The sequence below is a fragment of the Saccostrea cucullata genome, unplaced genomic scaffold (assembly GCF_032062105.1).
Source record: "Saccostrea cucullata isolate Sc308-1 unplaced genomic scaffold, CSIRO_AGI_Scuc_v1 ctg1979, whole genome shotgun sequence".
Taxonomy (NCBI): Eukaryota; Metazoa; Mollusca; class Bivalvia; order Ostreida; family Ostreidae; genus Saccostrea; species Saccostrea cuccullata.
The window spans coordinates 44402-67593 of record NW_026938962.1 but is presented as its reverse complement, the minus strand read 5'-3'; the positions used below and the strand labels follow the sequence as shown (position 1 = coordinate 67593).

General features: G+C 32.5%; 2 long non-coding RNA genes across 6 annotated transcripts in view; one reads left to right on the top strand and one right to left on the bottom strand.

The window, feature by feature from the left end:
- The window catches only part of LOC134251945 (uncharacterized), a 63325-nt gene that overhangs the window by 9156 nt on the left and 30977 nt on the right, over positions 1–23192 (bottom strand). The window contains exons 2-11 of one of the 5 annotated variants that reach the window (XR_009988855.1): positions 19518–19641; positions 18539–18616; positions 18139–18224; positions 17790–17894; positions 17397–17563; positions 15614–15901; positions 14289–14421; positions 11531–11602; positions 3974–4058; positions 3773–3857 (exon numbers count right to left, since the gene is read on the bottom strand). This is a non-coding gene — a long non-coding RNA (uncharacterized LOC134251945). Of the gene's footprint in view, positions 1–3772; positions 3858–3973; positions 4059–11530; positions 11603–14288; positions 14422–15613; positions 15902–17396; positions 17564–17789; positions 17936–18138; positions 18225–18538; positions 18617–19517; positions 19642–23192 lie in introns of all 5 variants that reach the window. The other 4 variants (XR_009988854.1, XR_009988857.1, XR_009988853.1 and 1 more) reach the window with 4 other exon arrangements.
- LOC134251946 (uncharacterized) lies at positions 6448–8124 on the top strand. Its single transcript, XR_009988858.1, has 2 exons — positions 6448–6482; positions 6536–8124. It is a non-coding gene; the product is annotated as an uncharacterized LOC134251946 (long non-coding RNA).

The window sequence follows — 23192 nt, the reverse complement described above, 5'->3', positions numbered from 1 at the left end:
ATATTATTTTTTAAAAAAATATTTGTAAGGAAACATTAAGAATATAAAAGAAGTATGAAATATTTATCATGTTGAAAGACATTACAGTGCAATGTTTAATTGAATTCTTTTAATGAATTTAACTAGTCCATTAATCAAGAAATAAAGTCATTTTTATAAATTCCAATCATTTATGATATGTAATTAAATTAAATTAATTAATGAATGAATCTGTTAATGTAATTATTATAATGAAAAACATTACAGTGAAATTTTTAATTGAATGTTTTTTTTAAGAATTTAACTAGTCCATTAATCAAGGAATAAAGTAATTTTTCTCAATTCCAATCAGTTATAACCTGTTATTAAATTTAATTCACTAATGAATGAATTTGTTAATTTATTTAATTTTTAATTAAGGTGTTTGTTTTGAAATGTTTTCTTCTATGTTTAATGATCAATTTTTAAATTCAGTATTCATCCATTATTATTTTCCAGTTACTAATTTTTTGTTTTAATGTTTTTCGTTCTGTTTTTTGGGGAGAGTGTGTTGTTGTTGTTTGTTTGTTTTGTTTTGTTTTGTTTTTTTTTTGTTTGTTTTTTGTTTTGTTTTGTTTTTTTTTTTATTATGCAAGTAGTAGAAAAAAATACGTATACTCATTGCTATGAGAAAGCAACATGTATCCATTACAATGAAATTATTAGAATCCAGGTCTATGAAATAAAAAAGTCTGATAAAAAATAATGAAAATGTGCATGTTGCATATGTGAATTCTTGTACAGTTGGTATTGTAACATTATTGTGAGAATATTATTCACACCTCAGCTAGCTCTGTTGTTTTGTACTGGGATAGACAGGCATCCCTGTGTGTGTACATGCACTATATACACAGCTGTTGACACTTGGTCAACTTGATAATAAACACCTTTTGTTTAAACATCTGGGTTCCCAGCTAGTCTGACCAACCCCCCTCTGGAAGGGCATGTGTATATACACTGAACCTTTACTATTCTCAATTGTACAGTTATGCTTTACAGAATTTCATTTTAAGGACGTTAGCACACACAAGGAAAATATGAATTTTTATAATTTTGATAATTCATGACAAATTAATAAATAAAGACCCTTTAAATTAGTAATAACTGAAAATATTCATAGTTTCAGTATGTTCCCAGTTCTAGCCACGTGGAGGCCTCCTTAAGTGTAGAGCCATGATTTGAATTTTGAAACAAAAATATTAAAACCAAAGGACCGAAAGATAAAAAATAAAACTTAAAGATACTGGATCATTATTCCTAGTCAATTTTTTGTTCATATATAAAAATATTACAGCCAAATGAAAGTAATATACATGAAATAAAATAACATAATAAAAATTTTAGAGAAAAAAATTCATAATTTAATTAGCAACATTTAAAAAAACAATAACATTCCTAACCTAACACAACACCAAACAGTATTCACTGGTCTGCACCCGTCTGGCGGAGGAGGAATACTGCCTGATACTAATCCTTCTCTAATTTCTAACCTAACACAACACCAAACATGCAGTATTCACTGGTCTTTCAGTGACAAAGATACTACAACAAAAAGCTTTATTTATAGTCAATCTTTTGGAAGAGCAGTTGAATTTTGTCCAACAAAAGTGTTTCTACAAGTGGGACTGGGAGAAAAATATATAAATTCATCTTCTGTGTCAGAAATAGTGTTAGGAATCCAAAACATTATTGAAAAACTGTTAAGAAATGATTCGGTTCAAAAAATATTTATTGGAAGTCTGTTTAGGCAAATGATTTATGGTATTATGGATCCAGGAAAGTACAATTCTACGGTTTTTGATATAAATATAACACACTCCGGAGGAAATATGGAAATTCTCAGAATGTGATATTTTGGAGATGTAAGGGTTTAATGAATTCGAATAAAAACATTTGGCATGTCAATGGGATTAGTTTAAACAGAGAGGCAATGGAAATTTTTAGTCGACAGATTCAGCTTGCAATGAAATGTAAAATTACATAAAATACCTGTGCTTGGAGATGATCAAATAATTTCAGTTATCTTTCAACCAGTTTAGACAGACATTTTTCATAGTTAAAATTCCATCAAAACTTCAGTTCTTTTATTTTGTTGTGTGATTTTTTTTTTCCTGTGTTTTTTTCTTTTATTTCATATTTGTTGTAATTTAAAGACAATTCAAAATCTAAACAACTGATGTAAAATATTTTTTTTTCCCAAGAAAAGAACATAAAAAAGTAACTTTGAAATAAAATATCTATATATTTGAAAATTGATATATTATTTTAATTTACTATTTATTTCAGGTTTCAGTATTTTCATCTTTTTACATTGATTTATTTTTTGTCCTTACATTTTTTGTTAAATACTTATTAAATAATTAATATTTTACTATTATCATTGTAAAACAATTATAATTGTGGAAATTATTATGAATTTATATTATCTATACAATTATATTGACAAACAGCTCGCTTCGAATTTAGATCGGGCGTGGTGTACGGATTTCCTTCGATTCTGAGGTAAAATTGGCTATAAAAATTTACGGATGTCAATATCATTCAATTAAACATCACCTTAGGCCTTATTGTACCCCATTACGTTCAATTTTATGGGGTTTCCACCACTTTATTGGGGTTTCACCCCTCCTGTATGGGTATTCTCCAAAAATCGGGGGGTTTCGGGTTTTTCCAGTCACCCGATCGTTTTTTGAAGTAAATAAGCCAAGTAGTACTCCAACACGGATTAAATTATGGAGATTTATTGACAGTTTAAGCATGTTATATGGAAAATTTAAATGGTTTGGATTTTTGTTGCAAAAAACGAGTGAAAATACGTACCAGGTGTGCTTTGCATGTATTGCACGTGTATAAATAATATTATCTTTTTTTACTGGCCAACGGGGCGACCCTCTTGCAGAAAACCACTAGCCCGACCCCCGGGTATCGGTCGATTTTCATTGCAGACCTCTGATTAAAAAAAGAACTATCAGTGCATTCATAATTTTTTTCACAAAAGCCCGTTTTCAATAGATATGTGTTTATGTGGACTACAAGTGTCCTTTCCTTGACTTTAAATAAATTCTACAACTGCATAATGTACGTATGAATCATATCAAACAACTTACAAAGCTTTTTTTCAATGTGGTGCAACAAAATAGTAAGACTTACTGCATTTGCTTTTTGTGTTTCCGAATTTCCTCACTGCTAATACAAAATGTCCAAACACAGCTACTTCCGTATTCTGCGCATGCCCAGTTAGTTTTAAATATATGCGCATGCTCAGGTATTCGGAACTCCTCGATTCAATTACCGAACTCCTCTAAACAGCAGATTTCTGAATGTCTGAGCGTTTTGGGCTAAGGACATGTCCAAAATTTGGACAAAGTCTTTGTGAGGTTAAATCTAATTTTAGGTTTTTCGACCTCATAGAGTAATTTTGAACGTAATTAGACCTCTTCATTATGGGGTTAACCCCACAGTACCCAAAAAACCCCACACTGCTGGAAAATACGTTAATTTTACCCCACAATGTACCTCTCGTAAGAACAGCTAGACGGACAGACGGACATGAAGCCTATAACATAATACGTCCCGTCTTAAGACGGGCGTATAAAAAGACAAATGTTTGTTAAAAGACTATAAATTTAGAATAAATATCAAACTTGTACACAAAAAATCCGAATCTGTAAATAGGGCTTCTTTAGAATAAAATCTAAAATGTATTACAAGTAGTAGAAATTTGAAAGTAGAATACATAAAGTTGTGCACTCACTGAATAGGGGTTATGGAAACTCAACACTGGAACTTTGTGATTCTGTAGGGGCACTTGTTGTAAAAGAAGTAGAGTGGTCCATCATCTAAAACAACAACAAAATAGACAAAATTACTTTAAAGAAGGATATGGAGATAACGAACAGTATTCAACCTAAAAGTCCATAAAACAATACAAAATAAGAGCAGAGCAAACACGGACCCCCTAAACATCAGAGGTGGGATCAGGTGCCATGGAGGAGTGAGCATCCCCTGCTGACCGGTCACACCCGCCGTGTGCTCCTTGTCTTGATCAGGAAATAATGGAAAAAATCTGTCATCAATTCAGTGTATAAATAATGGACTATCAATTGGTATGAAAAACGTCAGTCAGCTTTTGACTCAATGATAAACCGTATTTGCTGACAAGGTCATTGTATCGACCATAGAACTTAGGAAATGTGATGACTTTAAACAAGACTGCTGATATTCTTGTTTCATTAACTTGCTTGTCAATAATTTACCTCATTTTGGAAATTGTTCATACATTAGTTAGGACTTGGACTTGCTTTTATGTGTATATGTTGTTGGAATTCATAATTACTTTAATAAACTGTCATTGTTACCCTACAAATTTGGACTTATGTGTTTCCTAACATTCCCCAAACCCTTGAGCTAAATTCCCCAAATGAATGTGCACCGCAGAATAATGTCTAAGACAGACCAGCATTTATATAGTACTGCATGTTTTCATTGTTTTACTGTTACGTATATGTTAAACATGTCAGTCAAAAGCTCATTAGAGCTTGTGTTACTTTTTAACTACCATACTGACTTTAAATAAAGCTTATCTTATCTTATCTTAAAAAAATGTTGCTGTGCTTGAAGCATTTGTACAGTGCCCTTTTGTTAATTTAATATTTTAGCATTGCTCTACATACATTAAGGTTCTTAATGTATTATTTTCCAGGGAAATTTCATGGATAAAATAACAATCAAGTTGTAATAATAGAAATATTTATATCGTAGATTGAACGCAAAGTAAATGGATCGAAGAGCGAATGGTGAATGTTTTGTGAAAGGTGAAAGATGAAAGCGAGCGCACAGTGAACACTAAACGCAAAACTGTGAACACACAACAAATGGTGAACGCACGCTGAATGAATGGTGAATAAATGGTGAATGAAGGGAAAAATGGGAAAGTGGAACATTTCAGGGACTGTAATCAATAGAGCTCCACCCTAACACCAGAACCCCTGACCCTGCCCATACCGAAAAAAGTTATAACTTAGTTATAACTTTTGTAACTAAAAAAAGTTACAAAAAAGTTATAACTAAGTTATCGGAGTTTGGAATGGCATGTTTTAAGTGAGGTATAATTTAGTTATAACTTAGTTACAAAAAAGTTTATAACTTTTGCATAACTTTTCACCTTTTATTCAACATAAATACAGCAAGTACATAAAAGTTATAAAAAAGTTATAACTACAAAAAGTTATACTTATTAAAAGTTACACAAAAAGTTATAAAATAGTTACAAAGTTATACTTTAGTTATACCCAAATAAACAGTGGAAAAGTTACAAAAAAGTTATACCCAAAAAAAGTTATGAAAAAGTTACAAAAAAGTTATACCCGGAAAAAGTTATACCCAGGAAAAGTTATAACTAAAAAAAGTTATACCTATTATAAAGTTATGAAAAAGTTACAAAAAAGTTATACCCATTAAAAATTTATAACTTAAAAAAGTTATACCTATTATAAAGTTATGAAAAAGTTACAAAAAAGTTATACCCCAAGAAAGTTATGAAAAAGTTATAGAAAAGTTATACCTAAAAAAAGTTATAACTGCAAAAAGTTATAACTATAAAAAGTTATACCTATTAATAAAAACTTTCGTAAAAGTTCCAGTGAAATTATACACTGTATGTTAACCTGTTGTGGATTTACTCAGTTATAAGCTTTTAAAAAGCTACTCATTAAAATAAAAAAAAAAAAAGATTTTTGAAATTTATACAAAAAAGATTATTTAAAACATATTAAAGGCAATAACAATTTTACCTAACAAACACGATAAAGATAGCTTGGTTTATTGTCAAATACAACTAAATGAATGCACATGCAATTGTTTTCAAAATTCAAGTGTACCTTATTTTTCACCATGTCATCTACAACAGATTGAAATTTCTCTGGTTGTTTTAAAGAATACATTTTTAGCATATAGCAATTAGGGTCTTTGTAAAGTTACCTAGCAAACTGCATTCTACTCTTGCTAATTGTATAAACAGACATCACTAATTTTTAAATATTAACACCCTATTTATTTTTGATCTAGCTGTATTTCAAAAAAAAGAAAGGTTCTAAACAGTGATTTCAGTTACAGTTTCTAGCTGCATACCACCCTCCTTGCACAGGTATCCTTGCAGGTGTACAGTTGTTTATCTTTATTATTTGAAGATAGGCTGCACTGAAAGTTGGCTGAGTTAGCTGACAGACTTAGCCATCGTTTGACAGGCCGCACTGGTAGTAGACCAAGTTAGCTGACAGACTTAATAGCCATTGTTTGACAGGTCAAGTTAGTTGACGGACTTAACCGTCCCTTGACAAGCCGCACTGGTAGAAGGCCAAGTTAGTCAACGGTCTTAACCGTCCCTATATTGACAGGCCGTACTGGTAGTAAGCTAAGCTAGTTGACAAACTTGGCCATCTCTTGACATGCGGCACTGGTAGTAGGTTAAGTTAGTTGACGGACTTGGTTGTTCAATGACAGGCCGCACTGGTAATAGGCCAAGTTAGTTGAAGGACTTGACAGGCTGCACTGGTAGTCAGCCGAGCTAGTTGATGGACTTGGTCATCCCTTGACAGGCCGCACTGTGTCAGCCGAGCTGGCCGAGGGACTTGGCTGGTGGTCTGCGTCCCTCATTTTAGCTGGTCAGACGTCTTGGCTGGCGGGCAGTGTGACTGGTAGTCGGCTAAGTTTTCATTGAAATATGCTTGCAATTTTAACCTTTTCTTCAATTCTGCAAAAAATTGTAAAGGTTCAAAATTTAGATTATAGATATTTAGATAGTATATTTCCAGCACTCATTTGCATATCAAATTGAAAACACTCTTCCATATCAATTAATTCAAATTCATTAATTCATCCAAAACATGGAAAATACAAGACTAATTTAAGATCTATACTTACAGGAATCAGTTTTTGATTGAAAGATTTATTGAATTTTGAAATGAAAAAAAAAATTACTTTACCTTAAACAAGTAATATTTTGAAGAATTTCATGTACTCCAGGTCAGGACAGATTCAGCTCATGGAAACATCATGTACCAATATTCTGCTTTATAAAAAAAAAAGAAAATTAATGTTAAATTACTCATTTCATTGCATTAATTAACGTTGCAGCTAGATCATGTTATGATCATGCTGATGCGTATAAGGCTTCACAATATTTTAACAGTTCAGGGAATCTATAAACAATTGTGGGAATAAATATGACAAAGAATAACATATTTGATTAATATACTAAATGCTGAAAAATATTATGCGTTTCAAATACTTTCAATTTGTTTACTTCAGTCTTTGTCATTCGACATACCAATCAAAACAAACAAGAAATCTAAGATTCACACGCCTAGAATTTTGTTCATTCCCAATATTTCTTCTTTTTGGAATGTTATTCCAGAGGTACTAAGTATACTTTACCAAAATCAATAAAATGTTAGCATAAATATCGCCTTACCAACTGGTTTTATCTCCTTTTTTTTATCAACACTTTCAACATCCAAACATTCAAATCGTCCATGGAAAAATCCGCGCTCTGTTATTGACCAATCATAGAACTCAAAAACGTCACGTGATCGAAAAAAATAAATAAATAATTCATAATTAATTTATTTTAAATGCAAATAAACCTAATTGTGTAATTTTAAACTTAAATTAAAAATATAAATACCAGTTGGTGTTAAATTTTGAATTTATCTTAGTATCAACAAAACGGACATCGGAGGCCGCCATATTTTTTGTTGCCGCCATTTTGAATTTAATATTTGTTTATTTGTGAAAATAACTATTATAACTGGGTTATTTAATTATGCAAACAATAAAATCTACATGTACTAGTCATCTGCTTAAATCTTAATATAACTGGCAGTCTTTATTCACAACATCGTAATATCTGTTCAACATGAACATGCACATACTCTATGCTGTTGTTTATCTTTTTAGCCACCCATATTACGACTGATTTTCTTCAGATTTCAAACAACCTGTGTAGAATTGTACCATTCAGAGATTGTGTAATACCCAAGCTGAAATATTTACGATGTGTTGGCCACAAAGGTCACCTAGTACAAACACCTGTCTCACAGAAAACAATAGGGAAATTTACACAGTTTTGCACACGAAGAATCCGTGCAAAATTCACATGACTTCATGAGATTACATTTCATACTGTTTATATCTCTTGCAGTACATTTATATTTCCCCAGAATTATGAAATATATTCATTCCCAACTTCAGATGTAAGTGCATTATTATAATTTACAAGACAAATATTATGTCTCATCAGGGTCTCAATAAATACGTATTTTCTAAGAGAGAGAGAGAAGGAGAGAGAAAGAGAGAGAGAAATTAATTATTCTCAACTTTAGTTGAAACTTACATGACAAATATCAATTTAAATAGACAATAATATTTATAATTATTACACACACATATGTACTGTGTACACACCCTCAAACACCACAGAGAGAGAGAGAGATAGAGAGAGAGAGTTTCTCATTTATAGATGTAATTCACAAGATTATATTTCACATCCCTTCTGTTGAACTTGACATGGCTGTGGACAGCATATTTATTATGAATGAGAAGTCGATCACTGGTAGTAAACAATATTATTGTTCAGGAATTGACAAAGTTTTCTGCTGCAGTGTTTGAAAAAAAAAAACCATTTTGAACATTGATCAAAATTCATTCAAATTAACACTTAGTTATAATGTTATTTTTGAAAAAAAAAAAAAAAGTCGGTGTCAAGTAGTATCCATTAAATAACCCCCAAAACTTGTAAATTTATACTGGTAATGCTTGAAAATGGCTAAGTTCAGAAAAGTTATGTTTTAGTTATACATGAAAATGACAAAGTCCAGAAAAGTTATGTTTTAGTTATACATGAAAATGGCTAAGTCCAAAAAGTTACATTTTAGTTATACATGAAAATGACAAAGTCCAGAAAAGTTATGTTTTAGTTACACGTGAAAATGGCTAAGTCCAAAAAGTTACATTTTAGTTATACATGAAAATGACAAAGTCCAAAAAAGTTACATTTTAGTTATAACTTTTTTGTACCTCACAGGCTAGGTATAACTAAGTTATACTTTAGTTATAACTTAGTTATAACTTTTTTCAGTATGGGTGGGGTCATAAAATTCACAATTTTGGAGGAGGCATACTTTCTCATCATAACTATGTACCTACTTAGTTTGTTTAATACCCAGGAGCAGAGAAGAAGATTTTTAAAGAAATAATGCATTTTTACTATATTATAGCCATGCACTAACCAAAGAGTTAGGGGTCTTACATAATTAATATTTAAAATTTTTGAATATTACAATATTTAGATTTCTATTTAAACTACAGTTTTCTATTTTTAAATTATTCATTGTAGCATTTAATTGATACAAATTTCCTTTAAGTTTTTAAGTTTAGCAGATGGCTTGTAAGTTGTATATATGTCTCGTACATTGTTATCTAGTCTTTGAAGTCAGTTTAGTTAATCCCCTGTGCAATTGTCTTTTGTTACCCTGAAGACAGAATAGGTGTCACAGTAATTAACACTTTACCTGTCCACATCACTATTGTAAAGATGTCAAACAATCCTTCAGTAAATTAAATAATCACTCAATTTTCCTTAAGGATAAGATTATATCTTATAAAAAAAAAAGAAACAAGTCTTTGAGATATTCTGGGAGTTGTAGTTTAGCAGTAAGAGAGTTAGGAGCTAGGGCTAGAGCTAGCAGCTGGCAGACCCAGTCTTGAATTGTAAATAATGTACCAATTACTCGTTTAATAAAGACTGTAAAGACATTTTATCTTATGTCTTATTCCTTGACAAATCCATGTCAAGGACAGTAACCATGTCTATTGGTTACTGCGTGACCCAGTGTTGAGGCCCCGTGTACATGTGTATGCAATAGGGTGCACTACTTATTCCAAGTGGACCCCTACCCTCCCCCAATTGGCGGTCACGATATATTAAATAGAGCCCCATCTTAACACCAGAACCCATGACCCTGGGGCCATAAAATTTACAATTTAAGAAGAGGCATTCTTCCTTATCCAACTATATACTTAGTTAGTCTGTTTAATACCCAGAAGCAGAGAGGAAGATTTTCAAAAAATAAATGCATTTAATTAATTAGACTCCCAGCAGAAAATTCATGAAAGAGAAAATAAAGATTAATGCTAAACATAGAACCTTCATCGTATGACATCATAACTAGTGAATGTGTCAAGCTTGTGCTAGATCCATTATGACGTCATAATTAATTCAATGTCACTTTTTCCTGTACTTTACAGCTTCAATAGAAATGGTAGAAAATACTGCATTTTGAAATTCACAGAATTCAATGTAAAATCATGCCAAAATAATCTACGTAATTCACTTGATATATTTTTGTGGTTTATAATGCTTTTTAAAATGACAATATATTTCTGAAAATAGAGAAACCTGCAGGCACCTTTCATTTACTAGATCTTGGCCTTAATTAAGTTGACAAATCCAAGACTATATTGTGTAATGAAATTACAATGTATACAACTTACTGTAATAATTTGAATAGTATGTAACCATTTTGAAGGAATGCAAAAATCCTAAAAAATCTTCAGATGCCTTCTAAATAGTGTAATATTTTGATGAAATTTGTCTGATTAGCCAAATATGTACGTGTTGTAGTGCGCGTGATCATTTGTAGATTTTTGTGGTATCTGTAATGAAATGATGTGCATTCCTTTTCATATTTGTTTGTTATTAATTCATATTCTTAGTGTTTGATTACAATTTTTCAATTAGATATGATTTTTTAAATTAAAAGTACAATTTTTGATAATTATTTTTAATCTGAGAGTAATCCAAAACAGTCATTAAATATAAATCCCGTGTAAGTACAAAAAGGTCAAGAATAGTAGAATCGGTAAATAGCCTATCTCTCATTAGTAATGGGTGAAAGGTATATATTTTAATCACTTTTTGTAATCATTTTGGTATGTTTTTCATCATATTAAAGGTTGAAAACGTGACAGACTTCTAAAAAATATTTACAAATGTAGGGTGTAAAATTGACTTATTTTTATATAATAGAGTTCATATGCCTATTCTTTATAAAATGTGGACTTATCTTTTTTGTATATTGAATAAAAAAGAAATTATTCTTGAGAAATATTGCTTAATATTGTTCAGGTAATAAAGTCTATAAACGACGATGTTTGAACAGGTATTTTTGTGATTTTACATATTCTCTTCTTGACAAGTACCCCTTCAAATAACTGAAAATGTGTAGTCGCAGTATGTAATTACCATACCAAGTTTCATAGGCTGTACTATATTTAAAAGCAAGGAAACATATCATGAGCTTTAAATTGATTGATAAGCAAGTACTAATTTATCAATTTGAAAAGTTTGAAAATCCTGTGATAAAGACTTTTCCGACATAGGTTCTACCTTAAACAAAAATTTGAGATCAGAAAAAAATATGCCTTTAAGAAAATTGAAAGTAAACATACCTACCCCGAAATGCACATGGGATTCACATTTTGACAAACAGCCTACACACCATCCAGGAAGTTGCATCATGCCCACCTGAAAAAAGAGTTCCTTTTAATTCAGTGGGATGATTCTGCTAAAGATATGATATTCCTAGTACATGTACATGAGTCCAAATTTAATAATGTAGGCCTTAAACAAAATGCCAAAAATGAAAAAAGAAAAAAATGTCCCTATATATATATGGAACTTCAATTGACCAAGTTCATTTTGATTGGCAATTTCCTTGCGCATGACCTTTAAGACAATTAAAAGTTAATGAAATGAAAGGAAAATTGCAGAAAATGTCTATTATTATTTATTTATCTTTCATATACTACTGCAAAAAATTTATTTTTGTCCTTAAAGGTACTTGGACACAGATTTGAAGTTATTATTTTCTCTATAATATTACGACTTATATATTTTAAAAGCATTTCACACAAAAATTAATTAAAAATCTTATTTTGTTTAAAAGATATTGAAATTTCAAATTTTTCGGCGGGTTTGATTGATATATCCTTGCACTCTCACAAATTTAATTTTATTTTCAATCCTTAGGAAAAATGGCAATCTTGTTTTTGTATAAATGAAAAATACTAATACTATAACCCAGAAAATTCAGAGTAGACACGTTCGAGAGCAAAACAAACACACAATATATTGTCAGTCTGTGCAGTTGTGGTAAGCAGACTGTGACGTCAATCGTATGGTATTAATATTTTTCATTTATACAAAAACAAGATTGCCTTTTTTCCTAAGGATTGAGAATAAAATTAAATTTGTGAACTCTTAATATAAACAATAACAGAACTCGAGCCCTGTTTACAAAAACTGTGTACATAACACAAGTGTGCTCGATTTGCTAAACTCTGTACACATCTCTTAGTTCGGAATGACGATGCTTGTGAAGATGTTTTGCTTTCTTACATTTCTACTCTGAATAAAATTATTTTTCTTGATAAAAGTTTTAATATTTCTCATTAAAACACATCAAAATTGCCACTTTTCTAAGGATTAAGAAAAAAGTTAAAATTTGTGAAAGTGCAAGGATGTGTCAATCAAACCCGTCAAAAAATTTAAAGTTTTAATAACTTTTAAATGAAATAAGATTTTTAATTAATTTATGTGTGAAATGCTATTAAATTGCGGTGATTTTCTTTGATCTTTCTGTGGTGATATATCCCATATCACTTATGCGATAATACTTTCCACGCCCCTTATTATATCACTGCAAGAGGCAGAATTCAGGTCATGAGAAAAAAACTGATTTTATTTCACAAGTTCATAACCACAGAAAAATGAACATGTATAGCTATTTCTTAGCCTTTAACTAAATCAAAATACATGTATTTAACTCGGTTGAAAGTTCTCAGTCGTTCAAAAGATTAATCGATTTTGAAAATTTGAAAGTTACGGTAAAATCTCCAAATTTTTTATTGTTAAATTCCTTGCTATTTGTTTCTGTGATTTCATATATGTCGAGTGCCTGGCTCAAAAATAAATTGTCAAAATCTTCAAACTCAGTTAAAAACTCAAAGTCAAACTCACTAGGACGTCTAACATGTTGGAGAGCTAGCTTGAAATGAATCTTTTTTTAATTATTGAATTTTGACACTCTCAATGAAAGTTACGTCATCAGATATGCGACAAGTTGCTTACATCATAGGTGCCTCGTACTATTGGTTATATCATTTTCATGGGGCGTGGAAATCGAGGGCGCGGACCTATACATATATAATATGTGTTATTATACAGAAAATATGAGAAAATATTTACTTCAAATCTGTGTCCAAGTATCTTTAAGGGATGAAAAATAGGAGACAACTCTTCCTAACAGTTTATTAAATTTTAGGCTAAATTTCTGTACAAATTCATCTTAAGTATATTAATGTCAAAACTTAATAAATATTAATGTGTGAATTATTTAGAAAAAAAATTGAATGAAATGAAAGCTGAAATACTGGAGTTTTTGGCTATCTGCTAAAAAAAATGTCAACTCTAATTAATGAGCTGTAATTAGCTAAGAAACAGGACATTAACTGCTTTTTAAGGTATTAATTAGCAAAACAGTGAAAATTTTAATTCTAAAACAAAGTCAGAGACTGGAAACAAGAGGCCAATGGGCTACATCACTAACCTGACCACTGTGGCTAGGAAAAAGTAGAAATTGGTTTTATTATTGAAAAGTTTAAATCTTAAAGTAAATCTTTGACCAGTTATGGTTTTGCTATTCTTAAGATCATATTTAAAGAATTAAAGGGGTCATGATTTAAACAAACTTGAATCAACACTACCTGAGGATGCTTCCATATAAATATGATCAATTATGGCTTTGTTATTCTTGAGAAGAAGATTTTTAAAGAATATTCCTTTATATTTCTATGTAAATCTTTGGTCGGCCATTGTAGGCCCACCCTTCCCCCAGGGGTCATTATTTTAACAAATTTGAATCGACACTACCTGAGGATGCTTCCATATAAATATGATCAATCATGGCTTTGTAATACTTGAGAAAACTTGAATCCCCTTCACCCAAGGATGCTTTGTGGCAAGTTTGGTTGAAATTGACCCAGTGGTTCTTGAGAAGTCAAAAATGTGAAAAGTTTACAGACAGACAGATGGACAGACAGCTACACAGACAGACAGACGGAGGCCAGACAAAATGTGATCAGAAAAGCTCACTTGAGCCTTTGGCTCAGGTGAGCAAAAAATGGTGTCAAATGAGACTTCAATAATGTACCTTGGAGCTTTGGTAACGGTGACCACTGATTAATGGCTGGTGATTAAGATCAGGGGTTCTTAAGCAGTGGGGGTGATGAGGCTTTTCCATCAGTCATCAAAGAATTGAGTTTCTCTTAGAAGACCAGGCAGCTCTAAAATAAATAAACAACACAAAAGTTTACAATACTTTAAAATGTGCACCACATACAATAGCATATTCTTAGAAAAAAACTACAAGTATACATTTTAAATATTAATTTGCAAAAAAAAAGGACCAACATAGTTGCATCAACATCAATACAAACAAGAGGCTCATGGGCCACATCGCTCACCTTAGAAACTTAGGCCATGCTGTTCTTTAACAGATCCCCCCTTTGTAATACGAATTGTGACCACGCTCTACCCCAGGGGTCATGATTTGGACAATTTTAAATCTACATTACCTCAAAGTTTCAGCTTTTCTTGCCCGATGGATCTTGAGAAGAAGATTTTCAAATATTTTTTCATATATATTTCAATGTAAAACTTGGATTCCCTATTGTGGCCCCGCCCTACCCAAGGTGGGGGGGGGTCATGATTTGAACAATTCAACATAAGTTTCAGCTTTTCTGCCCAGTGGTTCTTGAGAAGATGATTTTTAAAGTTTTTCCTATATATTTCTAATATGTAAAACTTGGATTCCTTATTGTGGCCCCACCCTACCTCTGGGGGTAATGATTTAAACAATTTAGAAATACACTAACCCAGGAAGCTTATATATAAGTTTCAGCTTTTCTGGCCCAGTGGTTCTCGATATGAAGATTTTAAAAGTTTTTTCCCTAAATATTTCTATGCAAAACTTGGATTCCCTATAGTGGCCCCACCCTACCCCCGGGGGCCATGATTTGAACAATTTAGAATCTGCACTACCCCAGGATGCTTTCACATTAGTTTCAGCTTTTCTGGCCTAGTGGTTCTTGAGAAGATTTTTAAATGACTCCACCGGACAGACAGCTAGACAGACGGATGGACAGACGATGTACAACAAGTGATCAGAAAAGCTCACTTGAGCTTTCAGCTCAGGGACCACCAGACAAGACCAACTTCTAGTTCCCATTAGAAGACTAAGTAAAGAGGAGTTTCAGGACATTGTACGGCCACAGAAAAATGGAACGTTTGCAGTTATAATAGATGCCGAGAGCCAAAGCAGTCAGATGAAGTTTCTACGACCCAAGCCAAGTGAGGTCCAGCCAGTAGACACCTACATGGAATCTGTGTCAGATGACCCAAATTCAAAATTATACAAGGTACTTCACCAAGAAAAGACTGCTAAATTGTGGAACAATGCATTTAAAGAACACTCACATAAGTTTCCAGACTGTGATGGTCCACTGGACTGGAATCAGCATGGGGAGGAAAAACGAGGCCTGGCATGGATCCTTTCCATCCGATGTAAGAAATGCCACTATATCAGTCAACAAGAAAAGCTTTACAAAGAGGTGAGGAGATCGCTGGAAGGGGATGAAGAGCTGCACAGCTGAATGTGGCCATGGCTGTCAGTCACCTTTGTACCAGTATTACAACAGAAGGTATGCGTGGTATGCTTCTTGGTGCAAATGTTGAACAAGCGTCAGCCGCCAACATGCAACATACCTGCAACAAAGTGGGGAAAATTATTCATACATGCCAACTTTTGAAAATTCCCATGGGGGATTTAGCGCGTGATGACAATTTTCAAATCTCTAAATTCGCGACATTTTGTCGTGAAATTAAATGATAATAAAATTATCTTTTTTTAAATTTATAATATTTGATATCACTTATTAATACAACTAAAGGATTAATTTAACACAAAAAATTAATTAAAAAAATTTATTTTTTAAATTCTTTTTTTTTTTTCCAAAATTGAAACATTTTTGCTAAAATAAGTGCCTCTCTCATTAAAAGCATGATTTTTTTCCTACCAGCTAGGACACATAATTTAGTGAAAAATTGAAAATTGTACAACTTTTAAATCATTTTTTTTCAAAGGCTGAAAAATATATGAGGTTTTGATACTGTAAAGTCCTGTTTCTGGAAACATTTTTGAGATTTTTTATTTATATTTCAATTAATTAGAAATTCTAATAAGGTATTAAATTTACTGAAATTTATACCACCTATCCAAAGGAGAATTATTTTTTTTACAGTCATGAAATTTGTCAGGCTTGATGGTGCCATGTGGGTATTTCCTTAAGTCGTGCACATACCTAAAAAATATTAGTACTATTGGGAGAAGGAAGGGAAAAGAAATTCTAATTTACATACACTTGATTGTTTCATCTTAATTTCATAATATCTTAACTGGCCATCTTTATAATATTTTTTATTATAGGTAGGCCTAGATAAAATAAGCAGCTATGCTTTGTAGTTTTCTACTTTCGTTTTCAAAAAAACGATCTCTTTGGATTCCTATTTTATAGTTTGATTAGTATTTCATTGTCTTTAATTTATGTTTTTAATAAAATGACTAACAATTAACACGTTAATCTATGTTTCGCCTTGCATACCCCTTAAAACTGACAAGATAATCCCCTAATAGCCCCAAGCTATAAGCTACTTGTACCTGGACAACTGCGTGCGTTCAAGCGTGAAGTGATTTCCTGTGGTTAATTAACATTGTTAGATAAACAGAGTGCATTGAATAAACAAGTTTGACATTGTTATCCCGATTGTCAAAATTCAGTGGTAGGGAATCTTTTATAATCGGAAATTTTAGAGATTTTTTCAAATCGGGAAATTAGGGCAATTTTGCTTTCCCGATCGGGAAGGCGGGATGAAAGGGTAAAATCGGGAGGATCCCGCCTAAATCGGGAAAGTTGGCATGTATGATTATTACCAATGTAAATAAAAACAGTATGAAGAAAATTTAAGAACTTAATAAAAAATGTGGACTTCGAATACCCCTATCAGCTAGAGCAGAAGGAGACACTCAGTACAATAATGCCACCTTCAGTGCCATTGGGAAAATCCTATTCCAAGCTGCCACCCAGGTGACGTATACCATAAGTGAAAATGTAATCTAGACGAAGAATGTGGTAGAAGTTTTCTGTGGAAATAAACTATGTAAGAAAGGTGCAGACCTACTAAGCAAAGGAAAGGAAGTTACCTGCCCAGGACATAAAGACTGCACTGCAACCATTCCTTCAGAGACCACCATTTGAGACAAGAAGAGATGGGCCACTAATTGTGTTGGTGAGTTACAAAGTGATGACCGTCCACTAGTAATATCCAATTTCACCAATGACGGAGACAGTGCCGCTGCATCTGGTGCATCTGAAAAACAAGGACATGTGATTGAAAACCTTAAGGACTTGCGTCACTTCTTTGACTCTCAAAGAAAGCAGACTGCTAAGGCTCCATTCAGCAGTCACATGTTTCCGGGAAGAACCAAGGCCATAAGAGAATCCATGCAGAGAAGATTTGCCTTGGACCTGAAGCTTCGATGCAGGACAGAGTACTAGAATTGCTAGCAGCTACAAACACTACTACGGCGACTTACCTTTGATGAAGCGTGCTATGTCTACTGTGCTTGGTTCCCTCATAAAACTGCTACCAGGGACAGTGCGGTAGGTCCTGTCAACTCCATCCCTTTTCCTGTCGTGGACTGCAAAGCAATGAGTGGAAATCTTCAGTGTTGCCTAGTGACTTTGAATTAAACATGACAGAAAAAGACAAACGTTTGTTAAAAGACTGTATAAATTTGACTTTAGTACAAAGTAATGTTGATAGAATCAAATATCATACTTGTACACAAAAATCTGAATCTGTAAATAGGGCATATTTAAATTAAAATCCAAAATATTGTAATAGAAATTTTGAAAGTAGAATACATAAAGTTGTGCACTCACTGAATAGGGGTTATGGAAACTCAACACTGGAACCTTGTGAATCTGTAGGGGCACCTGCTGTAAAAGGAAGTAGAGTGGTCCATCATCTAAAACAACAAAATAGACAAAATTATTTAAAAATGAAACAAAAACTGTTAAAATATAAATCTCAAAGAAAATACCACAGATCTAAAAGACATCAGCTGTACAATAAAAAATGTAAAGACACTTACAGTAAATCATCAATAGATCCAAAATTAAAAAGGAAGTTGTAAGACTGTGAAGGGTTGGGGGTGGGGGGATGATGATATGTACAGTCATGGGACATAAATATTCGCCACTTTCAAAATGGCCGCCAAAAACGCACGTCCGCTTTACTAAGTTTCTTTACTGTTTGTGGTCGATAGAATTAAAATCTTACCTCAGTATTTGGTCAGATTTCCTTTCATTTTGATATTAAGGTTGCGGCTTGTTGTCTTCAGTAAATAAAAAATCACAGCTGTAAAATCAGTATGTACCTGATTAGTGTACTTTTTTCTCTAATAAATCACAAACAATTCTTTAAGTTTTTGCCTTTTAAATACAGTTATCTGGATACAATCTGCGCCATCGTCACATTCTCTAATTTTTATTTTGATGCAGTTGTGACGTCACCGATCAACAGTATTGAAACCCTATGACAAAAATCAATAATTTAACGCTGCGTGAAAAACGACAAAGCTCTAAATAAAGATTATAACTCCAGAATGCTTTCTATGATTTTTTAAGTTCTTCTATTTAAGTCCTTCTTGAAATAGATATACTATTGAAAAATGTTGCTTTTTCTGAATGTCAAAACCCCCAAGTGTGAAGAGTTATCGTTCTTTGTACAAATATGCGAAAATATGACAAGAAAAAATAAAAATATGGCAGTTCTCTTCAATTTTTAAAAAAGTTTTATTATACAATTAAAAACATTGACCAAAATAAAATTTTTAAAGATGTAAATCAGCAATTTTAAATTATTCTGAATTTCTTTTTTTGGAAGAATATTATTAAAAACTTATATTTATTCCTTTTGCAAAACATTTCATATAATATATATATATACTTCTCAACACCTTGTTTAAGTGTAGTAGAGCTTGTGCTACACTAGTGTGAAATAGCAGTTGCATTCATAGCAGAAGCAGTTGCGTCTATAGTCCTATGAATGCAATTGATGACTGCATGTTCATAGTTGGAGAAAGCAGTGGATATGCAAATATAAATAAATAGCATCAATGCCATTGCTTTACCAAGCAACAATGTCAATTTAACTTGTTTTAACATTGAAGGTTTGATCCTGATATTTACAGTCTTCAACTTTTTATGTCAAGTAAAAACTGCCATAATATATATGATTTATAAAATATTTAACATACCCATGTTGCCAAGTATTCCATCATATCTAAATGACTTATCCAAATACACCAGTAGTTCTTCAATGTGTTGTGCCCGTAATTTGTGATCCCCAATGTAAGTTCTTGAAGTATCATCATCCTTTGTCTGAAATATTTCAATAATTTATTGTATACATGTATCAACAAGAAACAATGGGCCAATGGGCAACAACACTCACCTAAGTAACTCTGGACCTGCAAGTTTTTTCCTATTATTAGTTTTATGAAAAATTTGACTCTATATCCCTTAGAGAAACAAGAGGCCAAAGGGTCATCTGATTTTTCTTACACACAAATATATAATTTGTTCTCCACTTTGTATGCTTGTATGTTTTGGCCTACAGATTTGAACTTACGTTGCGGCCTCAAACTGCCCATGGGGCTCATGACATAATTGAATCTACACTATTTGAGGATGCTTTCACATAATATGACTAATCACATTTTGAAAATTTTTGCATTATACACCTATGTTAAACCTTGATCAACCAATGTGACACCACCCTACCCCTGGGAGTCAAGATGAATGAACAAACTTGAATTTCCACCTGAGGATGCTTTTACATTAATATAACCAAGGCCATCCTTAAAAAAATGTTTCTTTGGAATTGCCGCCTGGGGGTTTTCAGACCCAGGAGGGAGGGAGGGATTTTTTTTTAAATTAAAGCTAAATGATTAAAAAAAAAATCTCAATGAACACTGGTAATGTCCATTTATCATCCTCTTTCTTTTATTAAGATCTTCCGTCTTCAGCGGAAGACCTTTCTGTTATTCTTAGGTTTCTTTTTCACTTTTATTATTGTTTTTTTTTCTTACCGATTTTGTGCACGCGATTTCTCGAAAATGGCTTGATGGATTTTCATGAAACTTTCAGGACTTGTGTATCATCACTTGAATCTTTTTTGATGTCGTCACTTCCGGTCTGAGATATTGCCGATTTTATGTATTTTAAAGGGTTGTGTTGTCCAGAGTTTTTCTGAAAAATGAGTTGAGATAGAAACATGAAACTTTCAGGCATGATAGACCTATGTCTGTAGATGTGCCTTTCGTATTTGGCTTTTTCTGGAAACGCCGTACGTCAGCGGTCGCTATGGTCTGAAAAATGGTCTATCATAAATTTGAAAAATTTAAACACTTTTTCAACAGTATCTTTTTACCTGTAAATATTTTATCAAAACACATAGAACAAAAGTTGTTAAGAATGTCACGATCTTTGAACGGATATCAACTATTAGGGGCTGGCCCCTTAAATTAAGGGCCTAGAGGGGCCAAAAGTTTTTTTCTTATATCTCAAAACGTATTGAGAATTTGTAATATGTCAAAGAAGCAGAGTTGTTCAAAATGTCAAGCTTAATCTATTGGGGTCATCAAAAAACGTCCGGCGTCGTCACTTCCGGCCAAACCGGAAGTAGACGGAAAATGCGTATTTTTGCCGTTCTTGACAAGTGTTTTGGTAACATATGACTCTGGGAGCATAAAAATTAATTTTCGGTCCGTCGTCGTCACTTCCGGTCAAACCGGAAGTACCAAAAAATTGATTAACTTTTGCATTAATTAACATAGCTTTAGAGGATTCAAACCATTTTGGTGCGTTATTTCTCATTTTTGTTAAAAATGAAAGCTACTTCCGGTCAAAACAGGACGGAAGACCTACTCGTTGCTTTGCAACGAGCTTTGCTCTAGTTTTGTTAATATAATTTGGTCCGATTTTTAAAAAAAAAATATATACTTGTACACAGAACGGTACTCAAATATTAATCTCATTTAGATGTTAAGATCTGTTGATTTATTAATAGTTAAATTTCAACATCAAACTTCTAGTTTCTTAAGAATCTTTATTAAACAATACTTTTATCATATTTCGTAGTATTTTTCTTTGAAATTTACCCCCTTTGTTAAGACAACGCTTGCAAACAGTTTGAACCACACAAAATTTCTCAGGAATAGTTGGGATGTTTTGTGGAAAACTGGGAGGGGGTGCTTAGTACGTTCTCGAGTTTTCACCATGCATCAGTTTTAACATTACATTTCAAAGACTTGTCATTCAGTATTTGGGATAAAACGTTTCTGATCCATGCAATTTTTTAAGTGGGAACTGAACAATCATTTTTTTTTCAACTTGACGGCCTTATCAAGTTCAAAAAGCAGTCTATTACAATAGCTCTGTATCATTCAATTAAATTTTTTATTCACCTTTTATTTTAGAGATGCGTAAATGTTCTGCTCTTCAACACAACACTTGAATGTTTCCAACATGGTCTGTCATTTTGGCGGCTTTTATCTTGTCAAATCGCCACCTATAATCGCTATATCATAAATACTATGAAGAAAGCGTTTTATTGACCTGAGTTGTTAAATTAATGTGAGCTCAAACCCGACTTTAAAAACCTATTTCGAATAAACCTGTACTAAACAATGTAAGACGATAAAACAATAAAAAAAAATATTGTTAATATTTTGCCAATAAAACTTTTTGAGCAGGGGGTATTTTAATGAGGCGGGCGGCAATTCCAAACAAACTATAATTTTATTTTGGCCCAATCATAGCTTTTCTCTTTTTGAAAAGATTTTAAGAGATTTTTATGCCCCCGTTAAAAGAAATTTCGGGGGTATATAGTTTTTATGTGTCTGTCCATCTGCTTGTCTGTCTAGCTGTCTGTCTGTTTGTATGTCTGTCTGCAAAATATGTAACCTTACCCATATTTTTTGATTTAGTCAAGCTTTGACTTTCACATTTCACATGTGTATTCCTTGTGACAAGACATTTCTTTGAGTACCACCAAATTCGATCTTTTGACCTTAGAGTTTGACCTACTTTTACACAAAAATTCCAAACTTTTACTTTGGCTTTTGAACAATACATACTAAGACATTTATACTTCAAATATGAATTCTTTAATCCAAGACATTTCATTGGATATCAACGACCTTGACCTTTTGACCTTGACCTTGGAGATTTCTGTACTTATAGAAAAAAACTTCAACCTTGGCCATACCTATTGAACGGTAAGGGATAAGGCTTCTATACTTCACATATGTAATCCTTTTGAAAAGGCCCTTTATTTAATATCAAGATCTTTGACCCTTTGACCTTGGAGTTTGGCCTACTTTTAAAAAGCAAACTTCGACCATAACTATTAAAGTATTAGGGCTAGTGCTTTGATACTTTACATATTTAGTCCTTGAGACATGAACTTTCATTTTATATCAAGACCTTTGACCCTTTGACATTGATCTTGGAGTTTAACCTACTTTTTAAAATTTTCAACATTGGCCATAACTTCTGAACATTTAGGAATATGGCTATCATACTGTACATATATATTCTTTATGGCAAGACCTTTCATTGGATACTAAGTACCTTTAGCTGACATTTTGACCTTGGCAATTTTTGTACTGATGAAAAAATTTGAACCCTGGCCATAACTTCTAAATGCTAAGGGCTAGTGAACTCATGCTTAACATATGTAATCCTTGCGTAAAGACCCTTCATTGGATACCAAGAACTTTGACCCTTTGACTGTTAACTAAAGTTTGACCTATCGGTACTTCTGACAACAAAGTTTGATGATTCTAAGCCAATAAGTACCGAAGATACTTAAATATAGTCATAAAATGTCAAAAGTAGGTCACCGTGACCTAATTTTTGGTCGTCAC